We start from the raw sequence: 6,000 nt of genomic DNA on the forward strand, positions 1-6,000 counted from the left end.
CAATATTGGTAAGTTGAATTCTAATATCTGGTGTGGCGTCGAACCTGTTCCTGTACTTTGACTTCGTTGCAGCATAAAGGTTGTAGAAAACGGAAGTAAAACGATCATAGCTTATTTTGAAAAAATGGGGTTCTTCTGACAAACTCGCCCAGAAATCATTTTAAGGCTGATCTGTGTATTTTTGTTTCAAATCAGAGTCACTAATTACATCAATTAGATTTTCATAGTCATTTGCGCTTAAGCCTGCTGGTTTAGCTGTCACGGAAAATGGTTTCCGATCCGAGGAATCATCTTTACTAGTTTTCGGAAAATATTGCAAAAGATTTGTTTTCAAATTATGTAGTTATGTTTTAAAAATATTTTGGAAACTTCTTCATCTACTTTAAAATTTGATTTATTGAGAAAAGGTGGTTCTCCGCCTATACCTAGATACTTGACGTCATAAACATCTGTGGAGATTGATCATCACTCGCGTTTCAATATAAAGTAGATTCTTTACTTATTTTACTTTTACATAGTAGAAGATCTTTAAATGTGTTGCAATGTATAAAACCTATCCAATTGTCGCGGAACATAGTATGGGAAACCCTGCTTTATTCAATGGATTTTTAAAGAACCACACTTTCTTTCCCATACTTTCGAATTGCGTGAATATTGTGTTATTTTTACAATAGAGTAGGTACATGTGGGTCTATTCTATACAGTGACGTCCCGTGGGGGTAGGCAGATTGAGCGTCGCTTGGGGGCGGCAGATACTCTAAGGGCGCCAAATCGAGGAGAATTATTTGGTATTATATAGAAATTATATAGTTATATTATTATATTATATAATATAGTTATATTATAATAATAGTTATACTCGTATTATAACCAGAGCGTTGGAGATGTTTTTTTACCGGATGTTTTTTTATCCAGTACTTACTACAGTACAGATTTTAGTATGATGTCACCACGCTTCTCGAGGAATTTTTATTTTATTTTTGACTGCTCGGTTTCGTATACAATGCCAATAAAAAATATTTTTTACTACTCTTGGCGCGTAGACACATTATGAATAATATGATAAATGTAAAACACCAAAAAAAACATAATAAATCAGTCATAATAATATAATGTCATTTACTCAGATTAAAGAGTTCCTTTCATAATACTGATATTATGTAGGTATGTGCGCCAAAGCAAATTATGTCGCGCCATAGGTGGCGCTGAACAAGCGACGAAGGTAGATATTGAAACAAAATAATATTACCTATATAGATTTCAACGTTTATGACGAACAAGGAAAATTATGGTAGAGATTTATAGGTAGGTACATACTTCCGTATTTTTTAATTTTTCCAAATATATTTGCCAGTCACTCCCGAGATTTAAAAGTTGCCGGATGTACCTATTGCAAAATAGATATTCATAATGATTATTTATCCATTGATTTTTGACATAGTCAATTAGTATTCGTGCATATAATAGATATTTACGTTAAGTACCAGCTAATTGTAATAAAAATGTACACTAGTAGGTACCTACCTAGATTATATCGTATTTATCATGATAATAACAATACCTTCTTTTAAGTCGTTTTTTGTAAACATATTTTGTGCTGATAATAGTGTGGATTTGTGGTTTATTTCAATCATCAACGGTTGGGTGTTGAGATTATTAATTAATAGTGTATTTATGATTAAAAAAAGGTTTATATTAAATAAATAATGAGGAAAATTATTTTGTTTACATATTGTAGCGTACAATAATAGCATAGAAAAAATGGTGTAAAAATATTACGTCTGCTTAGGTATTATTACTAAATGATACAAACCAAATGTGTCAGATATATCAACCAAATGGCATCTCAGACTCTGGTGATTTGGGTAAGTGTTTAACTAATATTATATTTATTCGCTTATTTATTTATTAATATCTAAATTTAATTTTGTATGATTCAGCTTAGTGGTAGGTATATTTTTTTTTTTTTTTGTGATTTTACCGAGGCTTTGACTGCGACTCGCTGTCATATCGCCTCTTCTCTTCTAGAAGGGGATCCGTCGATCAGGTCCTCACTCCTATTCTGTTAAATAACTTTACAATTTTGCCTAGCTCTTCCGTCTTACCCACCGCCAGGACACCCTTCAATTCGTCGACATTCTCATAGATATCTGCAATTCGCAGCTGTACTCTGTGAATTTCATATTTGGGGCATTGCAGTGCTATATGTACAATGTCCTCTAAAACATGACATTCATCGCAGAGCTGCGATTCGCTTCTTCCCATGAGGACATCAAATCTTTTGCCCATGGTGTGCCCTGTTCTTAGCCTCAGTATTAACTTAAGCTCATTCCTCGTCAAAGAAGACTCTACAAACCAGGGCACCTCTCGTGGTGATGGTAAAATTGACTTACTCCATTTCCCCTTTTCTAATGATGCCCTATGGTGAAAATCTATATTTTGTAAGTAATGTATCCATCCATACCATGCCCCCCACAAGGGGGGGCTGACAGGGCTCTAGCGTGGGTCCCGGGTTCGATAAGTGAAATAAACACATATCACAAATTTGCTCGAATAGCAAAAAATTCGCCTGCGGCGCTATTTTCTTCAATAATATTATTATTTAAAATTATGTGGTTGTACAATACAGTTTGTAATTGTGTAGCGATACTCAAAAACTCCATAATTCAAATGGGTGTATTAAAATTTACAAAAAAACACTAAATATACACATCAATTTTAACGCGTACATCATTTGGAAAACATTACTGAGAGCGTCACACTGCCTTTATCCTTAGCGATAGGTAGGGGGGCTGCCAAAGATCCTAGCCTGGGGGCCCGCTTCAGGATGCGAGGGCCATGCTTCATACAACACATTTCTTAGATATTGGAGTAATAAAAGGATGATAAAAAAAATGGGGCGGCATTTTGACGCTGCCTAGGGGCGGCATTTTGTCTAGGGACGTCACTGTTAGATTGTACTACTATTCATTTGTTTATCTCACATATCTATCGACCTGCCACGCCGGGCCCCCCTGAGCCCGGGCCCCTAGGCTGGAGCCCTGTCAGCTCCCCCTTGTGGGGGCCATGGTGTCCATACTTCCATACCATAGAAAAGAATCTCAAGATTCAAAAAGTCTCAGACCTAGGTTATCAATGTCTCGATTGCTAAGCAGGTGTCTCATTTTGAGAAAAGAACTCCTTGCGATGTCAATTCTAGTTTTTATATTTTTAATTAATGGATCAAAATACCAAACCAAATTATTACTAACTATAAGGCAGGGGGGGTAAACTTTTTGGATAGAGGGCCAAATTCAAGAATTCAAAATGAGCGGCGGGCCGCAAGTAAAATACCATTTTTAGATATTATACACTATTTATTATCACGAAAAATAAACATTACAAAAAAATTAATGAGAAGAATGAAACTGTTGTACATTTTTGAACATTTTTTTAAATTTAGGTGTTAATTTTGTAGTTGATATTCTCAAAACTGCTTGTAAATGGGCATCGGAGATATTTGATCGTAAAGAATTTTTATTGGGGTTCATGATCGAAAATGTTTCTTCACATATATAGATTGATCCAAAAATAACGAACATTTTTCTTGCATACTCTTTAAGTTGGTCGAATTTGTTTGAATTAAGGGCATTGTAAAATTTAGAGATTTCTTCACGACGATGCAATTCTCTTAAATCAGTGTCACACTGCAGATCAATAATCTCAAGTTGTAGCTCTGTCGGTACACTATCAATATATATTGAAATCGATGTTCAACGTAGAAAATAGTGGTTACATAGTGTGAGACGAGACGCAAGGAAGACGTACTGAGATAATACATGTACGAAACAAGAAATTATTCAAATTTTGATCTATTGTCAATATTTTTTTTAAAAATTATAAAAAAGTTATTCGTAATCGCAAGTACAATTAATGATGGCGGGCCGCAAAAAAATACCCGGCGGGCTGCAGTTTGCCGCCCCTGCTAATAAGGCAATGATTTTGTCACTAGCTCTACGTTGTATGAATTGACACGTACACATAGACACGCGTCTGTGCTTTTCGAGATAATAAAAAAATATGACAAGATTTATTTATCATTATGGAATGAAATTGTTTTTAACAGCTACGTCTTGAAATGTTTTTCAATTAGGTTCGCCATAAATATAACCGCCCTGACGCACGGCTCGTCAAATGAAACGAAATGTGCACACTTGACACTCGCTCCAATCAAAATTATTATGGTTTTTTCCACTGGCCATAGCAGAACGAAATTCAATTCAATGGACTGGAATTTTATTTTTATTGTGGCGTCTGCAATAAAATTAAGGACCCTCGGTCAGAGCTGGAAATGAAACCAGAACCGAACCCAGCAAGTCTGAGAAGAATTTAATTGTTTTAGAACCGGAAACGGAACTGAAATCTTTGATTCCAAAACTTTAAAATCCCTAACCGGAAACCATTAATAAACAGGTGCGCACACAAGGGGAGGTGTTTTCGGGTCCGGGCTCACCTAGAAGAGATGCACTTTTTAATTTCAGTATTTATGTAATAAAAAGAATCAAAATAATAAATGGTGACATGTAATGATGATTCATGCCTTTCAGATCCAGTCCAGGGCTCGAAATGGACCGGAACGCACCGGAGCGCCGTTCCGGTTCATTAAATCTCGTGGAAAATAATTTGATCGTCTGAGCTATATAAGTATGCGATATAACAAAAAAACTAACATACTTATTTTTATAAAATACACATAAAATTACATAGGTAATTAATAGTATATTTTCGTGAAATTATCGAGCGCTCCGTTTCGTAAAATTTTCCATTTCGAGCGCTGAATTCCAGTAACTGCAGTCATATTAGGTAGGATAAATATATGCTCAGAATATCAGTCCTATGCGACATTTCTTTTACCACAGGAAAAAATTGGCTATAAATTGCAGTCCTCAGTTCCCAATGAATACGACAAAATATTCATCAGAATCACCACCGCCTTGCGCTACAAAGAATTTTCCAGGGTTTTTGCAAGGCGGTTTCATAGGCCCTGGCCGAATTCAAATTAGCAATACCCGATGCGGGTAGAAGAATAGTTTTCAATAAGGCATATTTCTCAGCCGGCACAATTTTCATTTGACTAGCATCAAGTAGAGCAGTTTGCGCGCCAAAGTCCTTAAAGAAACCTCGATAGTAAACGCGTGGTACCCATAAAAGGCATCTAGAAAAAAAATACCGAATGAAAATACCAATACCGGCATTCGTAAAATAATTGAAAACAAACAGAAGTATCTCCCAATATAATCTCTTTAAAATATTCATATTTTATAACATGTGTCAATGCTAGTCACCAAGGATGATGAAGGGCCACGGAGGTAAACCAGAAATCACGTATTTCGGCCAAAAGTTTACAGTCATGTTAAGCCTTGTATTTTAATTAATATATTCTCTTTCCACTTTCAATACCGAATATATCGGTATCGCCTGATTTTTAAAACCGGTATTTTGGTACCTACCTATAGAAAAATCCTAGGATACCGGTTTTTAAATACCGGTATTGCAATCCCTACGCTCACCCCCAGAAATGGAAAAAAACCAAATTATTTAGATAAATTGAATATTACTTAGTTCTTCTTCGACTGAGGATAGTGACCCAGATGAATCGGCTTGGTCCCACTCCTCTCAGCATTCTACACACGCAAGACTTGTGGCCACTGCAAAACCCGCTGCACTCATAAATTGGTGCAACTATCTGAGCCATTCAATGTTTACCTTAATATTCCGATGTGACATGTCGAAAAGACAAGACAGTGCGAACGATAGAAACGGACACTAACGATCCTAATAATTATGACCGTGAAGCCACGCGCATTCGATAACCACTCGTGGATGCGACAGCTCGCAATAACTCGTAGGTTAAAACCCTTAGTTATACCGCCAGGCCAGGTGTTTATTGTCTGAATCAATTTCGGAGTGTCTGGGTATGGGGAATATACCTAGAAAATTGGGCTATTCCTCTACTGAAGC

The sequence above is a fragment of the Rhyacophila brunnea genome, unplaced genomic scaffold (genome assembly GCF_057557595.1).
Source record: "Rhyacophila brunnea isolate RB1 unplaced genomic scaffold, BYU_Rbru_1.0 scaffold_21, whole genome shotgun sequence".
Classification (NCBI taxonomy): Eukaryota; Metazoa; Arthropoda; class Insecta; order Trichoptera; family Rhyacophilidae; genus Rhyacophila; species Rhyacophila brunnea.